This window comes from Rutidosis leptorrhynchoides, chromosome 8, assembly GCF_046630445.1.
Source record: "Rutidosis leptorrhynchoides isolate AG116_Rl617_1_P2 chromosome 8, CSIRO_AGI_Rlap_v1, whole genome shotgun sequence".
NCBI lineage: Eukaryota > Viridiplantae > Streptophyta > Magnoliopsida > Asterales > Asteraceae > Rutidosis > Rutidosis leptorrhynchoides.
Genome location: NC_092340.1, coordinates 187,409,032 through 187,435,040, shown reverse-complemented (window position 1 = coordinate 187,435,040; position 26,009 = coordinate 187,409,032). Strand labels below are relative to the sequence as shown.

At 37.4% G+C, this 26,009-nt stretch overlaps 1 pseudogene; it reads left to right on the top strand.

Moving 5' to 3' along the window:
• The first annotated feature begins 7,589 nt into the window (after positions 1–7,589).
• LOC139863965 (NADH dehydrogenase [ubiquinone] iron-sulfur protein 1, mitochondrial-like) overlaps positions 7,590–26,009 on the top strand; it is a 66,988-nt pseudogene continuing 48,568 nt past the window's right edge.

The window sequence follows — 26,009 nt, the reverse complement described above, 5'->3', positions numbered from 1 at the left end:
AACCACACAAATAAGCGAACAACAAACGAAGTGAAGTGATCAGGATTGATCACAACGCCGACCTATAAATAAAGCAGGTCGATATAAATAACCAACTTAGGTCAAGTCTTAGTTTGATAGCTATTGTACATGTTGCAAGTAGACATAGAACAATACTTAACATGCATCGGTTTGATCGAAACAGCGTACGGACACACACTTTCTATTTTTAGAAAGTTTCTATTTTTAGCAGGTTTTCATTTTTGGAAAGTTTCTATTTTAGGAAAGTTTCTGTTTTAGGAAAGTTTCTATTTTTGGAAAGTTTCCAACTTTAGAAAGTTTCCATATTTAGAAATTTGCTATTTTTGGAAATTTTATAAGTTAGAAAAGTTTCCTTAATTAGAAAGTCAACAAAAGTCAACTGAAAGTCAAAGTCAACCGAAAGTCAACTCAAAAGTCAACCTTGGTCAAACATAGTCAACATTAATTTTAAAAGTGTAAGTTGTAATATTAATATAAGTTATATTGTTAATTAAAGTTAAATATGTATAACTATGTCATAACATAAGTTTAATTAAATTAAATTGAATTATTAAAGTTAACATAAGTTTAAATGATATAATTAATATAACATAAGTATTTAATTAATTAATTAAATATTAATCATAATATAAGTATTATTAATTAATAATAAATTTTAAATCATATCATAAGTATTATTAATTAATAATGAATTATTAATCATACCATAAGTTTCTAATTATAATTATTAATTCATAAGTATTTAATAATTATATTATAATTAAATAATAACTAAGCCTTATAATAATTAAATGATTAATTAATCCTTATTATAATTCTTATTATAATAATCTCATAATATAAGTTTAATACTTACCATAAGTATTTTTCATTAATAATAAAAGTATTATTAATCATAAGTTTAATTAAAGTTTCATTAATCATAATTAATTAATAAATGATATAATAAATATGTATATCATAAGTCTTAAATTAAATAATTACTTTTTATATCATAAGTAATTTATTAATAATGAAAATCATTATTTATATCATAAGTCATAATTAATAACCATAAGTTTTAATTAAAAGCTCATCGGATCATAACTTGAGCCCCAGGAATTAGTTTTCGGCGAGCCTTATATATATATTCGCCTAACCAACCCACCCGACACCTTAATGTGCTCAAGAACATCTCAAGAACAGTCACCAAGTCGCGACTTACAGCCCTTAATCAGTTTGGATCTTTAATCCGCTTAAAAACGTGTTTTGTCATAACGGGTGATCCGTGGCTCGGATTTCGATGACCCGAACATGAAAGTTCATCCCATAATCAATCCTAACACACTAGTACATGCTAAAGACTCTAAAAATGGTCACAAAGTCAGACCACACCTGGTTCAATTCGTTTTTATATTTTAATCTCAATAAAACACCATTTTAATCATAACTTATGTTCCAGAAATCGAAATAACATGAATCCGGGGTCTAAAATTAATGTCTTGATGAGAGGAACTCATATAGAAACTTTAATTTCACTTTTATATCAGTTATATTTCCAGAAAAAACACAATCAAACCGCTGTCCCAAAACAATCAAACCGAAAACATATATAATCGAGCATTTCTACGCATACAATCAACAATACGATAACATATAACTATCATACTATCAATATAACATCAAAATACAGAAAAATAAAGAAAAATTAAAAATCTAGGGTTAGGGTTTATACCCTAATCGAGAATCAAATGGTATAGATGTGTAGAGGAGATCGTGTAGAACGCGTTGTTGTAAATGGTTTCTTGATCCAAGCAATAAATTGATGAAGATGATGATGATGTGCGATGGCCAAAAGAGGGAGAAAAGAGGGAGAAGAGAGAAAAATGGGATAATTAGGTTACTAGTAATCTTGAGATGAAAATGAAAATGATTTAGGAAAAAGAAAAACAAAGGGGGTATACCCCTCCCCTTGTTCGGCCGAATGGGGTGAGTGGGGTGGGCCCCACTAGCCCAATTTGTGATTTGATAAACTCCTTGTGGCCCGAATGTCCGATCAAAATGCGAAAACACGACTACGCGATTGAAAATTCGGAGAGATAACAAATACGCGACGAAAAATATATATAAATACTATATATAACCATATGACATTAAAATATCATATTTAAAATAAATAGGACTTAAAAATCTCAAAAGCTCGACCGTTGGTTTGAAAACCGAAAAGATTCGCAGGATAGAAATCCGCGACACGTAGAAACGTATAACTTAAAATATGAATACAAATATTCACATAACACATAATAATTAATATATTATTACAAATATAATAATATAGGTCATAGAAATGACGTGGCACGAATAACTGTTAACAGTCATTAAATAATTAACGGTAAAAGATAACGGAAAAAGTAGGGTCGTTACAGTACCTTCCCGTTACGGAAATTTCGTCCAGAAATTTAAGCAGGTGCAGGGGTTGACTCGGCATCTGGGAACAAATGCGGGTACTTCTGCTTCATCTGATCTTCACGCTCCCAAGTGAACTCGGGACCGAGTCTGGCATTCCATCTAACCCGAACAATAGGAATTCTACTCTGCTTAAGAGTCTTAACCTCTCGGTCCATAATTTCAACAGGTTCCTCAATAAAATATAGTTGCTTATCAACATGAAGTTCTTCCAGAGGAATAGTCTTATCGGCCTCGGCCAAACACTTTTTCAAATTCGATACATGAAAAACATCGTGAACAGCACTGAGTTCTTCTGGCAATTTCGAAAGATAAGCCGCTGGTCCAACTCTCTCAGTTATCTCAAACGGTCCAACAAAACAAGGACTCAACTTTCCCCTCTTACCAAAACGTATCACACCCTTCCAAGGTGAAACCTTCAACATAACACGGTCACCAACTTGAAATTCAATATCTTTCCTTCCCTTTTCGGCATAACTCTTTTGCCGACTTCTGGCAGTTCTCAATCTTTCCTTGATCTGTACGACCTTCTCGGTAGTCTCATGAATAATTTCTGGACCTGTGAGTTGAGCATCACCAACCTCATTCCAACAGACAGGAGACCTACACTTCCTACCATACAGCGCTTCAAACGGTGTGGCTTTAATACTTGCATGGTAACTGTTGTTATAAGAAAATTCAGCTAGCGGCAAATATTTATCCCACCCATTACCAAAATCAATAACACACACTCGTAACATATCTTCTAACGTTTGAATGGTCCTTTCACTTTGACCATCCGTCAGAGGATGATAAGCGGTGCTCATATCTAACTTAGTTCCCAAAGCTTCCTGTAAGGATTGCCAAAACCTCGATACAAATCGGCTGTCTCGGTCTGATATAATAGATACGGGAACACCATGTCTAGAAACAATCTCCTTCAAATACAAACGAGTAAGCTTCTCCATCGAATCCATTTCCTTAATCGGAAAAAAGTGAGCTGACTTAGTAAGTCGATCTACAATCACCCAAATGGTGTCATAGCCACCCGCAACTCTCGGTAATTTCGTAATAAAATCCATCGTAATACCTTCCCATTTCCACTCGGGAATCTCAGGTTGCACCAACAATCCTGATGGTTTCTGATGTTCAGCTTTAACCTTGGCGCAGGTCAAGCACTTAGCCACATACGTAGCCACATCACCTTTCAAATTAGGCCACCAGTAAAGCTCCTTAAGATCATGATACATTTTTCCTGAACCAGGATGAATAGAGTACCTAGACTTATGAGCCTCATCTAAAATAAGTTGTCGGAGATCACCAAACTTCGCAACCCAAAGACGTCCCGCAAAAATATCTTGTACCATCTGCTCGTACCTCAAACTTCTTAGCCATGCCTCTGACATTCTCGTTCACAAAATTCTCCTCCTTTAAGGCTTCTTGTTGTGCCTCAAGAATCTGCCTTGCGTGGTTAGTTTGAATCGTCATATTCAAAGCTCTAAATCTGCGGGGTTCAACCCTTTGTTTACGACTTAACACATCAGCCACAACATTGGCTTTTCCCATATGGTATAAAAGTTCACAATCATAATCATTCAACATCTCAACCCATCTTCGTTGCCTCATATTCAACTGTTTCTGATCGAGGATATGTTGAAGACTTTTATGATCTGTGTACACCGTACTTTTGACCCCATAAAGATAATGTCTCCAAAATGTTAAGCGCAAACATAACAGCCCCCAACTCTAAATCATGAGTTGTATAATTCTGCTCGTGAATCTTCAATCGATGTGACGCGTACGCAATAACTTTCTTTCGTTGCATCAAAACACAACCAAAGCCTTGACGCGAAGCATCACAATAAACAACAAAATCATCATTACCCTCAGGTAGTGACAATATCGGAGCAGTAGTCAACTTCTTCTTCAAAATTTGAAAAGCAGTCTCTTGTTCATCTTTCCACTCATACTTCTTCCCCTTGTGCGTTAAAACAGTCAGAGGTTTCGCAATAGGAGAGAAATCTTGAATGAACCTTCGATAATAACCTGCCAACCCTAGAAATTGACGAACCTGAGTAGGAGTCTTCGGAATTTCCCACTTCTCAATTGCCTCTATCTTGGCAGGATCAACTTGTATTCCCTGTTTACTAACAATATGTCCAAGAAATTGAACTTCTCTTAACCAGAAAGCACACTTAGAGAACTTAGCGTACAATTCTTCTTTTCTCAATAAATCAAGCACTAACTTCAAATGTTCTTCGTGCTCTTCATCACTCTTAGAATAAATAAGGATGTCGTCGATGAAAACAATAACGAATTTGTCCAGATAGGGTCTACACACACGGTTCATGGGGTCTATGAACACAGCAGGTGCATTTGTCAATCCGAACGACATAACAAGGAATTCGTAGTGACCATAACGGGTACGGAATGCGGTTTTTGGAACATCAGATTCTTTAACACGCAGTTGATGATAACCGGAAAGAATATCGATTTTAGAATAAACATATGAAACTTGAAGCTGATCGAACAGATCAATTCTAGGAAGAGGGTAACGGTTTTTAACAGTAAGTTTGTTCAATTCACGATAATCATTGCACAAACGAAAAGAACCATCTTTCTTCTTTACAAACAGAACAGGAGCTCCCCAAGGGGACGAGCTAGGATGAATAAAACCCTTGTCTAACAACTCACGGAGTTGACTTGACAATTCTTGAAGTTCGGAAGACGCAAGTCGATAAGGAGCACATGCTATAGGAGCAGCACCGGGAAGAAGATCGATTTGAAATTCTACCGCGCGTTGCGGCAGAAGCCCAGGTAAATCTTCAGGATATACCTCGGGAAAATCTCTAACAATATGAACATCGCCAACGCTCTTCTCTTCTCTATCAGAATCAACAACATGGGCTAGAACAGCATGACAGCCTTTGCGAAGATGTTTATGAACTTTCAAACAGCTAATAAGATTTAACTGTCTGCATTTCTTTTTCACAAAAACCATCAACGGCTCTCCAACCACATTAGTAATACACATAGCTTTATCATAATACACAATCTCAGCACGATTCGCAGACAACCAATCCATTCCAATAACAACATCAAAACTACCAAGTTCAATTGGTATCAAATCTATCTCAAAGTCTCTACCAGCCAAATTAATGTTACATTTACGACACACAGTCTTAGCAGTAAGCATTTTACCATTAGCTATCTCAACAACATAAGTATTGTTTAAAGGAGTTAACGGTGTTTTGATTTTTGGACTTAATTTACTCGGCACAAAACTCAAATCAGCCCCTGAATCAAATAGTACATAAAATAATAAATCGTTGACCGAGAACGTACCCATAACCAGTTTAGGATCTTCCTCAGCATCCCTGCCGTTAATGTTGAACTTTCTTCCACGTACATTCTCGGTAGTCTTCTTGTTAGGGCAGGCATCACGAAAATGCCCCGGCTTACTGCATTCATAACAAACTCTCTTATTACCACCATTTCTCAGCTTCTCATTACCATTACCACCATTATTACCAGCATTATTACTACCACCTGCAGCAAGAGTAGCAGAACCCGGCAGAAGCATCGTACAATCTTTAGCAATGTGCCCCTGCTTGGAACACCTCTTACAAGTAACCGTACAGTAACCATCATGAGCCTTATAACATCGAGGACACACACGCTGATTACGGTTATTCGAACCAGAAGTATCTTGTTTCTTCTGCTGACCTTAGTTTTGGTTGCGGTTATTATCCCACTTCCTTTTCCCATTATCAGCCTTCTTAACAACTTCTTCACTGGCATCGGTCACAATAGCCTTACTTCTCCTCAAAATTTTATCATTAAGTTTATGAGCCATAGACATAGCAGCCTCAATAGTATGGGGCTCACTAGACTCCACCCCATGCTCAATTTTCTCAGATAACCCATCAATATAAGCTTCAATCTTAAGATTCTCATCAGCATAAACATTTGGACACAACAAAGTCAACTCGAAGAACCTTTGCTCATAGGCATCTAATTCGGTGCCCTTCATTTTCAAGTTCTTAAGTTCAGCTTCTAACTTCTTAAGTTCACCCCTAGGACGATAACGGGTGATAATTCTCTCTTTAAAGTTGTTCCAAGTCAAACCATACGCCACATCATTACCCAAACTACTCACCAAGTTGTTCCACCAAGTCAATGTACTATCCTTAAGAGTGCAGCTTGCAAAACTAACCTTCTCCTCATCACGGACTCGGCTAACCCTAAAAATAGACTCAATCTTCTCAAACCAACGAGTAAGTCCAATGCGTCCTTCAGTGCCACTAAATTCTTGTGGACGACTTGCCATGAACGTTTTGTGAGAGCACCCCACCTGGTTGTTGTTATTTGCATTAGCATTAGCGTTAGCTGCCATAGCAGCTACTATTCCTTCGGAGATAAGACGTTGTATACGGGCTTCGTTGGACTCGCGGGGAGGCATGATCTTCAAAACAGAATAGCACAACCGTTAGTACTGAGAATAATGCCAGTGTTATAAAGGAATAGATCGAACACGAAAAAAAATTAACCATTAAAATAATAGTCAACGAACACTATGAGTAATAACATGACAGTTATGATTGTTATAGAAATAACCACCACATGCATACATACTTTATGATAGAAATCATACAACATACATAGCACCAAACATACATGATCTACATTACGCATAATATAACATGCCAAGAGTCACAACATCATAAATAAAATATGATAATGATAATAGATGCTATAAAGAAATAACCATCCATACATAATGAAAATATCCCATAACAAAACCTTAATAAAATCCACGGCAAAATGCCGTACATAACCCAAAAATGTATGTATAAAAGGACATTAAGTCTTATGAAATAAATAATCAATCATGAGTCATCATATCACATCTGCTTGGAGCGGGTGTGATAAGCTGGGCCCGTATGAGGCTCGACTGGAGTCTCATACTTCCTCAACTTTCCTTTCACCTCCTCCAACTCTGCCTTCAGACCACAAACAATGCTCTCAAGAGCCTCAAACCTAGCGTCCACCTCATTCTTACGCTTCCTATTCTCGAACTCAACATTATGCTTGAAACTGACAAACGAATCCATACTAGCTCGAATCTCGTCCATCACCTCGTTATGCGGCAAGGTACGCATACAGTCGCTGAGGGCATTAATATGCGTCCTGTCGTTATAAGCTCTAGTCATGTGAGTGATGGTAGCCATGTAGTAGTTAAAAGGATCATCGATCAAAGGTTGATCAGCACGACGCCTGGCAGCAGCCGAAGGAGCAGGAACGGAGTTGTTGCTCGAAGTAAACATCTGCAAACAGTAAAACCGCAAACCATATACAACATAGAATAAATGCTTATGATATAACTCATACGAATTGAAATGCATAATAATGCTATAGCAAAAGGGTCAGGATGTAGACTAGACTCTAATGCACCCTAAAAACTACGGGTTGACCACATTAAGACCGCCTAGTTCCCTACAACCAAAGCTCTGATACCAACTGTGATGGCCCCGTCAAAACACTTAACAGCTCCGTCACTTGGTCCCACAGCTTGATCGAACTTAAATGAATTTAATAAACGACATTTCATTCTTTTATTTCAAAAGTTTTCTCAAAAAGGAAAGCATACCAAAATATGTATTTTAAATAACCCAACATATTAAATAACCAAAGTTGACATAAAACATTGTCAACAAACCCACAAGTTTAAATTATTTCAAAAACAGAATGCAAGTTCAAAGTTTTATAATTGTTTCATAAAATCTGCCCAAATGCATGCAGACTCTTCTAACACAGTGGAAGCATCAAATAAACTCAAGTACCTATGAAAACATGCGAGTAAACTGTCAACACAAAGGTTGAGTGAATTATAGGTTTAAATAATTGAATAAACTTTAGACCACATGATTTAAAATGTTTGAAAACATTAAACATTATTTCATTATTAATGAGCCACCTGGTAACCACTTAACCCTTTATTTACCCTTGCCAAACACAATCAATAATATACACCAAATAGTGTATCTACAACAAAATACGAAGTACTAAACATTCCGATTATAAATTGTTAGCGCGACTAGCTCGAAATGGGGTTGTCAAACCCGATAGATCTATCCGTAGGATTCACGTTCACCAGTAGAAACCAGTGATTACAGTTACCAGACTCGGGAATGTTTTTGTTCAACTCATAACGAATAATTTAAATTTAATTGCCACTTGCGTCTAAACGTAAAATAAATTGCATGTAATCACATCCCAAAAATATACTTTGAAAAGTATGTAGAAACGGGACTATAACTCACCTTAATAGCAAATGAAGAAACCACACAAATAAGCGAACAGCAAACGAAGTGAAGTGATCAGGATTGATCACAACGCCGACCTATAAATAAAGCAGGTCGATATAAATAACCAACTTAGGTCAAGTCTTAGTTTGATAGCTATTGTACATGTTGCAAGTAGACATAGAACAATACTTAACATGCATCGGTTTGATCAAAACAGCGTACGGACACACACTTTCTATTTTTAGAAAGTTTCTATTTTTAGCAGGTTTTCATTTTTGGAAAGTTTCTATTTTAGGAAAGTTTCTGTTTTAGGAAAGTTTCTATTTTTGGAAAGTTTCCAACTTTAGAAAGTTTCCATATTTAGAAATTTGCTATTTTTGGAAATTTTATAAGTTAGAAAAGTTTCCTTAATTAGAAAGTCAACAAAAGTCAACTGAAAGTCAAAGTCAACCGAAAGTCAACTCAAAAGTCAACTCAAAAGTTAACCTTGGTCAAACATAGTCAACATTAATTTTAAAAGTGTAAGTTGTAATATTAATATAAGTTATAATTTTTATGTTAATTAAAGTTAAATATCTATAACTATGTCATAACATAAGTTTAATTAAATTAAATTGAATTATTAAAGTTAACATAAGTTTAAATGATATAATTAATATAACATAAGTATTTAATTAATTAATTAAATATTAATCATAATATAAGTATTATTAATTAATAATAAATTTGAAATCATATCATAAGTATTATTAATTAATAATGAATTATTAATCATACCATAAGTTTCTAATTATAATTATTAAATCATAAGTATTTAATAATTAAATTATAATTAAATAATAACTAAGCCTTATAATAATTAAATGATTAATTAATGCTTATTATAAGTCTTATTATAATAATCTCATAATATAAGTTTAATACTTACCATAAGTATTTTTCATTAATAATAAAAGTATTATTAATCATAAGTTTAATTAAAGTTTCATTAATTATAATAAATTAATAAATGATATAATAAATATGTATATCATAAGTATTAAATTAAATAATTACATTTTATATCATAAGTAATTTATTAATAATGAAAATCATTATTTATATCATAAGTCATAATTAATAACCATAAGTTTTAATTAAAAGCTCATCGGGTCATAACTTGGGCCCCGGGAACCAGTGTTCGGCGAGCCTTATATATATCTTTGCCTAACCAACCCACCCGACACCTTAATGTGCTCAAGAACATCCCAAGAACAGTCACCAAGTCATGACTTACAGCCCTTAATCAGTTTGGATCTTTAATCCGTTCAAAAACGTGTTTTTGTCATAACGGGTGATCGGTGGCTCGGATTTCGATGACCCGAACATGAAAGTTCATACCATCATCAATCCTAACACACAAGTACACCCTAAAGACTCTAAAAATGGTCACAAAGTCAGACCACACCTGGTTCAATTCGTTTTTATATTTTAATCTCAATAAAACACCATTTTAATCATAACTTATGTTCCAGAAATCGAAATAACATGAATCCGGGGTCTAAAATTAATGTCTTGATGAGAGGAACTCATATAGAAACTTTAATTACACTTTTATATCAGTTATAATTCCAGAAAACAACAATCAAACCGCTATCCCAAAACAATCAAACCGAAAACATATATAATCGAGCAGTTCTACGCATACAATCAACAATAAGATAACATATAACTATCATACTATCAATATAACATCAAAATACAGAAAAATAAAGAAAAATTAAAAACTAGGGTTAGGGTTTATACCCTAATCGAGAATCAAATGGTATAGATGTGTAGAGGAGATCGTGTAGAACGCGTTGTTGTAAATGGTTTCTTGATCCAAGCAATAAATTGATGAAGATGATGATGATGTGCGACGGCCAAAAGAGGGAGAAAAGAGGGAGAAGAGAGAAAAATGGGATAATTAGGTTACTAGTAATCTTGAGATGAAAATGAAAATGATTTAGGAAAAAGAAAAACAAAGGGGGTATACCCCTCCCCTTGTTCGGCTGAATGAGGTGAGTGGGGTGGGCCCCACTAGCACAATTTGTGATTTGATAAACTCCTTGTGGCCCGAATTCCCGATCGAAACCCGAAACGCGAAAACACGAGTACGCGATTGAAAATTCGGAGAGATAACAAATACGGGACGAAAAATATATATAAATACTATATATAACCATATGACATTAAAATATCATATTTAAAATAAATAGGACTTAAAAATCCCAAAAACTCGACCGTTGGTTTGAAAACCGAAAAGATTCGCCGGATAGAAATCCGCGACACGTAGAAACGTATAACTTAAAATATGAATACAAATATTCACATAACACATAATAATTAATATATTATTAAAAATATAATAATATAGGTCATAGAAATGACGTGGCATGAATAACAGTTAACGGTCGTTAAATAATTAACGGTAAAAGATAACGGAAAAAGTAGGGTCGTTACAGAAGAGGAAGAGGAAATGGAAGACGTAAATGAAACTGCGACAATACCCGCTCCAAGCATTGAGCGTCATGAAGAAATAATGAGGCTTGAGACGGCAGATCACAGTTTAATAATTCGCTTCAAAAAGAAGACCGACAAGGCCGAGGTCAAGGATATAGAAATTGATCCTGCAAGTATCAAATTGGAGAATCAGAACACTGAAGAAATCCGTTCATCAAGCGCATCCTCGGAAGAACAATACACCGATGATGACGAGGTAGAGCAACATGAAGACATTATAAATAACTCACATTCTCCAACCGAACCAGATCAAAAGGAGCCGGACTCTTCTTCAGATCGGATTCCGGCTATATCTACACACGCAGACATGATAACTTTCATCAATGATACCGATGAATTTGAAGATATTCTCAAAGCCATCCGAAAATCAACCATTGATTTTTCACTACGCTTAACAGAACGAATTATGGCTATCCGAGAAGAACACAACCTCTATCTCCGAAGAGAAGACAATGATGTTAAAATCCTAGAAAAACGCATTCAATACTTTATCAATTCTCTTCACGATCATATCTACCAAGAAGAAAGGCAACGAGAGCACAATTCAGTGGTTCGCACTATTCTTGAGACAAGATTCTGTCGAGATCAGAAGATCATTTACTCTAAGGTCAACAATGCCTTAGCAGGATCTGAACTTCCGTTCTCACGAAACCAACGAGCACTACTGACTCTCATCCGAAAGCATATGGATCTTTCCACCGGAAGCCCGACTTATCACTCTGATTTGCAAATGATCGAGGACATTCACAGCCTTTTCGCTCTCTTGGAAAGAGATAATTTTGAAAGCACACCAGACAGACTAGTGATTTACGTAACAATTGATCACCATGCCGATCTGATTATCAAAGAGTTACGAGACGCTGTTACGAAGGAAGTAAGGCGAAACAATCCGTTCTCTCATCTTGAACCAGATCGAGTCAACATTGCCACCTATGTTACGAAGCAGATATCACGTATCTTCCACGAATCCACATATCCTAGTTTCACATTTAAAGCTGGATGTCGGGAGATATACTCAAAGGCGGTGACATTAATGCTAGGATCAGGATTGCTGTTCACTTCTTTTCAGCTTCGTCTTCTAACAAATCTGTGCAAAGCTACAAACTCTTACTGTGGAGATCACCATTTCGAAGACTTCGAGATTCTAAAGATACAGTTTCTAACATTGTTTGAAGACCTCCGAAATGAGCATCCCATCAGAGAAACAATCACCACCAGCACTGCCTCTATGATTGACATTCATGGGTAAACCAGCAGAGTCGTAGATCATATTCTCATCGGACTTCAAGACTTATCAAGAGCCGAAACTGCGCACTACTTATTGTTCAGAAGATCCTCAAGAGAAGTACCGGATCTTCTACCACTACTGGTCTGGCACTTTCTCAGGATTTACCCGCTAAGACTCACATTCCCTCGAGAAGACCAAGATCATAACCATCAGTGAGGAATGTTTGCTTTTTAGAGCATCACTACGGTCGACAAAATCTCTTCTCGGGAGGCAACCCGTGCAATAAAGTATAGTAGAAGAATAAAGGATGACAAATGAGCCAATAAAAGACGCAAGGATTGGAAGCCAGTCGCATCTGCTAGGGGAATTTCTTTCTTTCTGCTACTAGCTCAAGATTCAAACTATGCCATATCCTAGCTTATCAATAAGTGTGGGATAACACCCAAATGAACACTAAACGAATAATCCCAAATCTTCAACTAAAACTCCTAAGTGCGGGATACACTAGGAACATTGAGGACAATATTCGTTTAAGTGTGGGATGATGGTATAATCTTTTTATGCTATATTTAAATAACCCATTACAAAGATTCCAAGTTTGTAAGCCAAATTTCAAATTTTTAACAAAAGAAAGTCTTTTCAAAAAAGTGAAACGTTTGTAAATAAAAATAAGGCTTAAGTAAGGTGGAAATCTTGTTAGGACGAACCAAATCTCTAAAAGAGCATTGCATGACTAGGCATTATCGACCCAAATTGATTATGGTGAGACACCCAAATAAGACCAGTATTCATCTGTAATGCTTCGCTATTTTTCGTTGAGAGTGCCGATGTCTGTGCTCGGAATCAAAACTTGCTTTAGATCTGCATTTCCAAGTTACGAAATGTGATTCGGTTATAATCAGAAGAGCTAGCTATTTGTCAAAAACAACCCACTCACACTTCCATTTCTTTTACCTCATCCACGTCATCTTTACTATCAATCGAAAATCTAGAAAATGAGATTCCTTCCGTAAACCCGATGCTACAAACTTCTCAAGTATCACGGCAAAGGTCTTGAAAAAGTCTACCGGCAAAAAGTTTCTCGAGATGAAATCTCCATAAAAAAAAAAATTAGTTCTGAGAAAGGGAGCAGAACTTATAAAGAGAAACGCCGAAGAAGAACTTGACCACAAACGCCTATCGCTTCAAAAAGAAGTAAAGTTCAAAAGTGCTTCTCAAAAATACTAGCACTCCTATCTATCTAAAATTTTCCAAAATAAAAGTCTTTTGAGAATATGTTACCCTTTTCACCCTTTAAAACAACTTCACCACCACTCCAAAATTCCGTTCCATCACTGACAAATGACCTAGAAGCTATGGTTACTACCGTTTTCACATTAGTAGAAAGGATTTGAGTCTTTATCAAGCCTATGACAATGAGTACAACATGACAGGCTATGAGTGAAAATTTATTTCTTAGATCTATAGGGAACCCTAAACACTTGAGTGATTGAAGTGACCTGTGAAAGCTATCCTAAGTCATGTAACCTCATCGCATGCTTGCAGAGATAGTTTCAACCCTAACATAAATGACTCACCTTATCTTTCGCTCTTAGAATAAAAAGCAAACCGCTTAGGCTATTAGAAAAGAAACTCCGAAAAGATTTCTTGAAGTAAAAACGAGAAGTTCGCTTGAGGACAAGCAAAGTCTAAGTGTGGGATATTTGATATCGACAAAACAGTCACGTTTTCACCCCGATATTAAGGCCCAAAAATAAGAAAGATTCGAACTTTATCGGCAAAATACCCACTTCGTCGGTTAGAATTGAAGAACAAGTAATTACGAAGATGACGCAAAAAGAATCAAGAGAATCGGAGCTAAAACGAAGATTCTAGAGCGAAAACGGTGAAAGACAAGAAATCAAGTTACGATCCAGGGAATCAGCAGGCCAAACGGCTTGCTAAACAGCCTGCCAATGTGAAAAACGGCCTGCCAAATGGCCAGATCAAACGGTCTCAGCAAACGGGCTGCCTCAGCAAATGGGCTGGCCAAACGGCCTGCCAAATGGCCTGCCAGCCGTTTGCAGGCAAAAATCAAGCTTATTTAAAGGGCACTTGTCATTCATTTTCAACACACAGTTCAATTCACTTCTTTCTCTCTCTTGTACAATATTAGTCATACTTTCAATGTCTTCGATTCCGTGAGGGAAACCTAGTACCCGGAGAAGAACGCCGAAGATTGTATTAGGATCGGTCTGGAGTCTTGAAGTTGTCACTTTTGTATTCAAAACCCGTTTAATCTACTGGTAATTCTATCCCTTGTCTTTTTATAATGTCTTCCATTATTATGCTTTGCGATATTTTTTCCATGATTAGCGAGTAGTTATCTTTAGTGTATGTTATGACGTCATCGGTTATAATGCCGAAATTATATTATGGCTTGTGTATGTTGTCAAAATGCTTTCCTATTATGCTTTGAACTCAATCTCTTTTCCAACTACTAGAACGTAGTTATTGGCTCTCTTATTGGGAAGTCGTGAACCCCGATTCAGAGTACACTATCTGTGTCACCCCTTGGTAAGAGAAGTCTATCGGATACAACGTAAGTTTGACTGAGGCACACCGGTTGTAGTAAGTCCACGAAGCTTTGGATTCCGACTGAGGACTCTTTCGTAGTGAAATATTTGACTAAACCCCTAGTATATTGTCGGTCCTAGACCATGCTAGTGTAGTCACCAAGCATATGAACTTCGTACGTGCACGCTGAAGCACAACGGTTGTTGTAAGCTGTACCTCTTCTAAGTAAGGCCATGGAACACGGTTAGTGTTGACTAGTACACTTCACCATAACGCGGTCTCAAGCATTGCACCCCGCTTGAGGGATGCTTAGTTAATTAAGGAACTGTTTGTTTGAACACATAAAGGATTAGACTGTTAGGATAACCGAACGTTTCCTGGAAGTCAGTTTGACTTGGGCATGGTGTTCTTTATGGTTAAACTCTTTTAAGGGCCTAACTTATAAACCAATCATTAACGAAAGCATTGCGACCCATCACCTCTCTTGGATATGGAAAACCATGTATTCTATTATGCTTAAGAAAGTTTAAACCATTTCGGAATGTTAATACGTCACCCAACTGAGTCGCTCATTTGGATGAGCCGTCTGAACGTGTATGCTTGTAGTCAGACTGCACGGGAGTCGGGGGTAAGGGACGTTGCTGTCTATTCAGAATCTTCAAGCCTAGCACATTACCCAGTGACATGTCTTATGACAGGGGCGTTTAGGACAAGTGTAGTAAATACAAGGTCACTGGCTATCCATGAGCCAGCATTCCATAATACAGGCAAAGTAAATGATGAAATCATAGCATGCACTTGTTTTAGCCTTATCTGAATTACAAATTTTATCATATTTACTTTACTTTAATCTAGAAAACCCAAAATTAGGTAATCACCAACTACTCCTGCACTTTATAATTATCTTAAGTTTTAGATATAGGTTCGATTCTACTGATATCTCAAAAATACGACTCTAGGTCATACTTCCTTTACTCATAATAAGGAGTAGTACGATTGAGGCCCCGCTAAATATAAATTTAAAACAAGTGTCCCCCCTCTTGGTGGCTGGCCCTGACGCCCGCGACCTAACGACATCGCGCGAAATAAACCGTCCGTTTCGGTCATATCAGCAATCCCAAGTTTGGCCAAGTTTGACCGAGTTCTTGCCGTGTAATTCCGAGTTTTGACTGAGTAATCCCGAGTTTGATCAAGTTTTGACTAAGTTTGACCCAGTTTGGCTGAGTAATTCGAATCATGAAACACTGTGCTAGTGTTTGGCCGACAGGATATCAATGAGGAATGGATATTGGACAAAACACATTTCTGTTATGACAGTTTGAAGAGACAAAGACTAAAAGACCCGATGATCTGTGGTGGTGATGGGCAGTTTCAGCCTGTGTGCTGGTGTGATGATGTTGCTGTGGTGGCTGAAGTAATCAGCCTGATGAAATTATTAGTGTTGCTGGTAAATTAAGTGATGCAGAATCTATGATGTTACTTAATGGATTTCTTGAACAAAATGAGATCAAAAAATGTGTGAAGGAAATGGTAAGAATGTAAATGCAGATCTGCGTTCTGGTTATCTTTTAAATACCAGTATCACTGGATTATAAAAGGTCGATTGTTTTCTTCTAGTCGGTACCCAGGTAATATTCTTTAAACTCTTATACTAAAACTGTCAAGTTGAGATGGTAATCTCTACCCGTTATATGGAAACGGGTCAATTCATGTTTCATTTCATTGAGAATGGGTTAGATGTTATGTAATGTTTATTCAAATCTTGAAGTTGTGATGTGTTACAGTGGTTGGTGGTCGGCTTTGTAACGACCCGACCTTTTTCGACTTATATTTATGCTTTTTAGTTTCACGAAACTGCGTATTTGTGCGTACTGAGCTGTATTATATTCTGGGATCATTATTCATGTTAATTAATTTTGTTAATATCTTACAATGTGTTATTAAGTGCTTAATAACTTAACTTGATCGTCGAATGCTTTTACGACCGTTAGTGTCACTTGTCGTTTAAAACGAGCTACGTACTTTGTACACGTTAAACTTTTGTCATAATTGGAGTATTATGACTACTTAAAACTAATTGTTATTTTCTAATGACAATTATTTGGCTTATTGGTTGCTTAATTACGGTTAGTGTTTTACTAATGCAAACTAGTTAGCCTTAATGGACTTTTTACCTTAATGGACTAAGGCCCACCCTACTCTAGCTAATGGACTTTTAAGTTAGCCCAATTTTAATGGACTTATGACCCATTAATATGTAGGACAAAACTCATTAAGATAAGCCAACATACTAGCATATTGGTGTATCATTTCCTACACTTTGTTGCATGGGATCCCAACATACAAGCACCACCTTTGTACCACCACCCATGCAAAAGCAAAATGGTCCCCCCTTGTCCCCAAAACCATCGGCCAAAACCACCACCACCACCACTATAAATTCAAACCTCATCCTCATTTCACACTTCATTTCATTTCTCATTTCATACACTTTCTCTCTAATTTTCTCTCTAGTCTTTCTCACACTAAAAGCTAAAGAAATTGTAAGTTCTTGAATTTCTTTCTTCTTCTTTTTTTCTTCTTAGTCATGACATCATCATCATCATCATGAGATCAAGCTTTTTAGCTTTTTGATCTTGTTATATCTTGTAGATTCAAACCTTGATTTGAAATCTTCAAGAACATAAAAGATTCAAGCTTTCTAGCTTTGAATCTTCATCACTTTGTTGAATCTAAGTTTTATAGCTTAAGATCACTTTATTTTTGTTTAAAGATCAAAACTTGTGTTTATGATCTTCATAAAACTTGTAGATCTAACTTTTTGCTTTAAGGATCTACAAGAACATTAGAGATCCAAGATTTCTAGCTTAGGGTTTCATTATTTTGTTTAGATCTAAGCTTTTTAGCTTATGGTCTCATTACTTTTACTAGATCTTAGCTTTCTAGCTTATGGTCTCATTAATCTTGTAAAAATCCAAGCTTTCTAGCTTAGGGTTTCTTAATACTTGAGATGTAAGTTTTTATTTGTAGATCTCACTTACTTGGAACCTTTCTATGATCTTTATGGTAATAAAAATCAAGTCTTCATCATCTCATATGATGAAGATGCATAAACTTGTGTCAAAAGGACAAAGGTTGAAGCTTTATTGTGTTTATACAATAAATAGACAACTTTGAAGTTCAAAACTTATAGAAAGTTAGCTTTTACTTTTAGTTGTGTGTTGATGGCTAAAACTTGGTCAAAATGGTGCTAAAACATTAAAGAGTTGTACACTTGAGGCATACACGCATCAAGGATGAGAACCGTGATAAGCATGAAACACCAAGAAACCCACCGGAGCACTTGTTTCTCTTTTTCAGGGTCTGATCTGACTCCTGGAGCTTCTGGAAAATTTATTTCCAGAAATTTCGGGATGTGTAGATGACTTTTCGATTAAGACTCGCCTGAATCCGATGTACGGTTTAGGATTTATAGCCTTCCAAATTTCACTACGTCTTTGTAACAACGTGCTGAAATTTCTGACCTACTCGCGCTTTGACCATCGCCACGGTCAAACGACATCGAATTAGGATCTGAATTTTGGATATAGGTAAGAAGACTCACAAACGGAGCCTTGGCCACTGACTGCGTGTCATTTCGGTTTGTATAGAGGTCGTAATGTCTGTACGAATTCAACTATTCGTTTCGATCTCTATTCTTGTTGAAACTTTACTTTATCTTTCAAGTATGATGATAATGATGATACTTAGGACTTGACTTATTTACCTTTAAACTTTTTGGGACGATTTACTGACTTAGTAACCTTTGACTTAGGTTGACGACCTTTGGACCAACTTACTACTTGCTTACATTTTCATATCGACTTTACCGCACATTCACTGTGAGTTATAGCTCCCTTTTTACTTTAACTATTTTTGGGACTGAGAATACACGCGCTTTTTATGTTTTACATACTAGACACGAGTACTTTAACTTTATATATGTGTGGGTGATATAACGGCACAAATTTTTCCCTAAGCTCAGTAACGTTTAACTACCGGTTTTTATGAACCGGTAGACGCGAATCTTAGATATGGATCCATAAGGTTTAACATCCCCTCTCGGGGTAGTCGCGCTAGAATTTAACAGGTGTTTAATAATTCATCTGTTTTAACGCGCTCGCCAAGTGTACTTTTAGGGGGTGATATATTATTTTACGTTAAGTTAGTTACCAAGTGCCCACGGTTAAGCATAAACTTTTCATACTATTTTGAATACGAAATCTCGTGGTCTACCTTACGATATTGTTTACAATAAAACTATAGTTCACCAACATTCGTGTTGACTTTTTAAGCATGTTATTTCTCAGGTGCTTAGACGAGTTTGCTTCTGCTGTAATAGACTGCTGTTATAGACTTGATGTGTTAGACTTCCACTGCATTATTAGAGATGTCTCAATCATGGAACTTTTTACTTTGTATTCATTACTATGTTACATTTAAACTATGGTTTTGTAATGACCTTAGTGTCCCGTACTATTTTTAAATGCTTTCTATTCGTAGAAGCATGTTACTCTTGTTAAACATTTGTCGTTGGGAAAACGTTATCTTTTTATGAATGCAAAACTATATTTTAAAACAGCATGTAGTGTTATACCATGTACTGGTCCTGTTTTTGATAAACCGTGCCATTGATTTTTGGACGGGGCATCACATTTGGTATCAGAGCATTGGTTGTAGGGAATTAGGTTGCATTAGTGTGTCTTGACTGGGTCGAGTAGGATTCACTAATAGGACTAATCTACAACTTGCTCGTTTACTTGTTTCTGCAGAATTACTGCATGCTACTGCTTACTATTACTTCTATATGTTATTGTCGTATGCTACTGTTTATTCTCACTACTGCGTGCTACTATCTGCTTTTGATTGCATGATACTTCTGTATGATACTGCTATTATTGCCATGCTATGTACTGCTGTAGATGATCTAGGCTGCTGTTGTTACTATGCCTGATTACGTGCTTGTTATATGTCTTACTGACATGGAAAAGTTATTTTTCCTTGTTCGGATGTCAGACATACTGCCTTTGATCATTGACTTAGAGAGTGATTCGGACTCGTATGCTACTTCGCCGACTGTTGTTGCTAAGTCACATATTCCGTCACCGCTACCCTCCGACGACTCTGGCGACTAGACTTCTGGGGATAGTAGTCACTCGCCTGACCTGATGGTGATCTCTGAAAGTGACGAGGATCCTGAAGAGATCCCAGCTCCACCCAGCCCTAGACTTCCGGGGCCACAGTATAATTCCGATGGTACCGTGATCCCTGAAATAAACTGGGGCCGCCCATTTCTTAACGAACATGGACATTGGGTCAGACACACCGCCGACGAGCGGATTGTGCCGGTTCCACCTGGCAGACATCGGATCATGACAACCGGCCAGAAACATTCTCCCGTACGTGACGTGCCTGCACCACTTTCAGACGACTCAGACAGTTCATCACCAGACGAGACCAGCGAGGAGGATTCTGAGGAGGATTCTGAGGAGGACTCCGAGGAGCCTGTACCGCCATCTTCTACCCCGTCGAAGAAGCTTTACCACTACGATGGTACCGTTATTCCAGGGGTAAATGGAGGCAAGCCGTTCATGAACGCACAGGGTCAGTTGGTTAGGATTACCGCTCGAAAGCGGGTCATGCCGATACCTGCTGATCCATTTGTGCGTAAGGTCGCCCGTACTGTGCCTTCTACTTTTAGTACTACACCTGCACCACCTGCCCCACCGGCACCTCCCACCATCGAGGAACTGATGAGGGAAGTGTGTGCCCTACGTGCTCTGGTGACTGAGCTCGAGGACCAGGTGTCCCACATGATGGACGTCATTTATCCTCCCTCACCATAGGACTATTATATTAGATTTCATTATGTATTTTCATTAGTAGTTTCATGTTTTCGTTCGTGTACTGTACGGAAACTTATGAAGTTGTATGCAACTCTTTCTTATGAAAGGAATTTAGTGTTGCTTGATTTTTGTGTGACATTTTCTCTATGATTATTGCATGTTGTTTTTATGATATCTGTACTAGTTTGCCATGCTTAGTTAACATGTATTGTGTTGGTTGAATAGTGGATTACTATATTACTATAGCGTATTTAATTATTGGATAACGGATTTTGACTTGAGTCAAAAATTTTGATTGGAAGGTCAATGGCAAACGGAAGAGGTCCAAGAGAGATGCCCACCGCTGCACAAATTGAGGAAATGGTGGCTGCTCGAGTAGTCGCAGCTATGGCGAATGCCAACCTACAAGCTCCAATGGCTAACCGAATTGCTCAAAATGGGTGCACTTACAAGGAGGTCATGAGTTGCAAGCCACAGACCTTCAGTGGGACGGAAGGTCCCGTTGGGTTAACAAGATGGTTTGAAAAGCTAGAATCGGTATTTCAGGTTAGCAATTGCTCTGACACGAACAGGACTAAGTACGCCTCCTGCACGTTGTCGGATAGCGCTTTGACATGGTGGAACACATTCGCCCAGGCTCGGAGAATTGATGAAGCATATGCGACACCTTGGGAGGAGTTTAAAAGGGCTATGATAGAGGAGTACTGCCCCAGAGCCGAAATTCTGAAGATGGAGATGGAGTTTTGGGGATTGAAGGTTTCCGGAACTGACCTTTATGGTTATGATCGGAGATTTTTGGAGTTATCTCTAATGTGTCCCACAATGGTTAATCTTGAGTACAAACGGTTGGAGTGGTATCTGTGGGGACTTCCCAAGGACATTCAGGGAAATGTCACTTCTTCCAAACCAGGGACTGTCCAGGAAGCTATGCGCATAGCGCACACCTTGATGGATCAAGTTATCCGCCAAGAGCCAGAGAAGGTGAAATCAGAGTCTGGAGCAAGTGATGAGAAGCGCAAATGGGATGGAAGCAAGGGTAAAGGTTTTGATCAGAATCCAGTCAAGTGGCATGAGCACTTTAGGGTAAGCAATGAGGGAAGAAACCCTAACCCTAACTACAAAGGTAGTCTACCTCAGTGCAAGAGATGCTATAAACATCATACTAGGTACTGCAATGTGGTGTGTGAGAAGTGTAAGAGGACTGGACACATCGGCAAGGATTGTAAGATCAACACTTCAGCTGTGAAGGCGAACCCCAATGCGCCAAGGAAGTGCTTTGAATGCGGCTAGCAGGGTCACTTCAAGAATGAATGCCCTAATAAGAAGAAGGACGGCGGGCTTGCACATGGAAGAGTCTTCAAATCGAACACCAGAGATGCCCGCGAGGATCTTGAATTGGTTACAGGTACAATCACTGTTAATAAACTATTAGCTTCTGATATCGGCTAAAAAGTCACGTTTTCACCACGTATTAAGGTCCAAAAACAAGAAAGATTCGAACTTTGTTGGCAAAATACCACTTCGTCGGTTATAATTGAAGAACAAGTAATTACGAAGACGGTGCAAAAAGAATCAAGAGAATCAGAGCTAAAACGAAGATTCTAGAGCGAAAACGGTGAAAGACAAGAAATCAAGTTACTATCCAGGGAATCAGCAAGCCAAACGGCTTGCCAAACGGGCTGCCAAACGCCCTGCCAGTATGCCAAATGGCCTGCCAAATGCCCAGAACAAACGGACTCATTAAACAGCTTGCCTTAGCAAACGGGCCCTGCAAACGGCCTGCCAAACGGCCTGCCAGCCATTTGCAGGAAAATTTTGTGCTTATTTAAAGGGTCTTTGTCATTCATTCCAACACACACTTCAATTCACTTCTTTCTCTCTCTTGTACAATATTAGTCATACTATCAAGGCCTTCGACTCCGTGCGGGAAACCTAGTACCCGGAGAAGAACACCGAAGATTGTATTAGGAGTGGTCTGGAGTCTTGAAGTCGTCACTTTTGTATTCGGAACTCGTTTAATCTACCGGTACTTCTATCCCTTATCTTTATATAATTATTATGTTCTGTGATATTGTTGCCATGATTAGCAAGTAGTTATCTTTAGTGTATGCTATGATGTAAGCAGTTATAATGCCGAAATAATGTTATGATTTGTGTATGCTATTGAAATGCTTCCCGATTATGCATTAAACTCAGTCATTTTTCTAACTAATAGAACGTAGTTATTGGCTCTGTTATTGGGAAGTCGCGAACCCCAATTCAGAGTACACTATATGTGTCACCCCTAGGTAAGAGAAGTCTATCGGATACAACGTAAGATCGACTGAGGCACACCAGTTGTAGTAAGTCTATCGAGCTTTGTATTCTGACTGAGGACTCCTTCATAGTGAAACATCTGACTAGACCCTTAGTACATTGTCGGTCCTAGACCGTGCTAGTGTAGTCACCAAACATATAAACTTCGTACGTGCATGCTGAAGCACAGCTATTGTTGTAAGCTGTACCTCTGCTAAGTAAGGCCATGGAACCCGGTCAGTGTTGATTAGTACACTGCACCATAACACGATCTCAAGCATTAGGGATTCTTAGTTAATTAAGGAAATGTTTGTTTAGACACATAAAGGATTGGACCGTTAGGATAACCGAACGTGTTCATGGAAGTCAGCTTGACTTGGCCATGGTGTTCTTTATGGTTGAACTCTTTTTAAGGGCCTAACTATATTTTAAAACCAATCATTAACGAAAGCATTGAAACACATCACATCTCTCGGATATGGTAAACCATGTATTCTATTATGCTTAAGAAAGTTTAGAACATTGTGGAATGTTAATACGTTAGCCAATCGAGTCGCTCAATTGGATGAGCCGTCTAAACGTGTATGCCTGTAGTTAGACTGCACGGGCGTCGGGGGTAAGGGACGTTGCTGTCTATTCAAAATCTTCAAGCCTAGCGCAGTACCCAGTGACATGTCTTATGACAGGGGCATTTGGGACCAGTGTAATGAATACAAGGCCTCTGCTTATTCATGAGCCATCATTCCATAATCTCGACAGAATAACTGATGAAGTCATAGTATGCACTCACTTTAACATTATCTGAATTACGAATTTTATCGCATTTACTTTATCTGTCTTATAAGTTATAAAATCCCAAAATTAAGTAACCACTACTCCTTCCTAACTATCTTAAGCTTAAATATAGGTTCGATTCTACTGATATCTCAAAAATACGACTCTAGGTCATACTTCCCTTACTCATACTAAGGAGTATTACGATTTAGCCCCCGCTAAATATAAATTTAAAACAGTACCCACCCCCTTGGTGGTTAATTCTGACATGTTGCGGCCTGACGACACCGCACAAACAAAACCGTCCGTTTTGGCCATATCAAGGGGGAGTCTAGTTTTTGGCGCCACTGCTGAGGAAATGGTATCAGGCAATACTGCTCTTTATCAAACTTATTCACAGGCATTTAGTGGTGTCTAAGAAAGACAATTATACACGGTCTTGGTTGTTGGATTTTTCGAACAGTCGCCAATTATATTGGGACCAAAAGGATCCTGCCTCTCCGTATTCGGCCTGGCCACTTGGTTTGTTCAATAGTTCGTATGGAGCTCTGTTATCGAAATACCATGGAATCAGTAGCCAGAACCAAAAACATATTCAACTATAAGAAAGTTAATTAAGTTAAAATAGATTACCTTAAATTAGATTACCTTAGACTAAGACTACCTTAGATTAGATTACTTTAGACTAGTTTAGACTACCTTAGATTACTTTAGAAGTTTAGTTTATTTGCTAAAAATTAAAAACAAAAAGGCATACCCAGTGTATGACCCAAACCCGATCTAGACCAGGGCCGTTGTTATTCGTACCTGATCCAGACGCAATAATCTCTAAAGCACGCAAGGAAGCACGAATCAGAAATCGAATGGCATTACGAGTCACTTTAGCAGAAAATACCAAACCCTCGATTGAAGGTCGAGGAGGACAAATCAGATTTCCGGAGATTCAAGGACACTCGTTCGAGTTAAAACATCACATCATCCAGCTCATCCAGAATAACTGTCAGTTTCATGGATTACCGAATGACAATCTTAATTCTCACCTTGATAAATTCATATCTCTTTCGAACTCCTACAAACAGCCAGGGATAGGACAAGATATAGTTCAGCTATACTTTTTTCCCTACTCTCTCACTCATCATGCTCAAACCTGGTTCGAAGGACTGGAAAAAGATTCCATCACGTCATGGACGAAGATGGTGTAGTGACCCGAACTTTTCCATGTTTATATATATTAATTGAGATTGATATTTACATGATTAAATGTTTCCAACATGTTAAGCAATCAAACTTGTTAAGACTTGATTAATTGAAATATGTTTCATATAGACAATTGACCACCCAAGTTGACCGGTGATTCACGAACGTTAAAACTTGTAAAAACTATATGATGACATATATATGAATATATATATATAGTTAACATGATACTATGATAAGTAAACATATCATTAAGTATATTAACAATGAACTACATATGTAAAAACAAGACTACTAACTTAATGATTTTAAACGAGACATATATGTAACGATTATCGTTGTAAAGACATTTAATGTATATATATATCATATTAAGAGATATTCATACATGATAATATCATGATAATATAATAATTTAAAATCTCATTTGATATTATAAACATTGGGTTAACAACATTTAACAAGATCGTTAACCTAAAGGTTTCAAAACAACACTTACATGTAACGACTAACGATGACTTAATGACTCAGTCAAAATGTATATACATGTAGTGTTTTAATATGTATTTATACACTTTTGAAAGACTTCAATACACTTATCAAAATACTTCTACTTAACAAAAATGCTTACAATTACATCCTCGTTCAGTTTCATCAACAATTCTACTCGTATGCACCCGAATTCGTACTCGTACAATACACAGCTTTTAGATGTATGTACTATTGGTATATACACTCCAATGATCAGCTCTTAGCAGACCATGTGAGTCACCTAACACA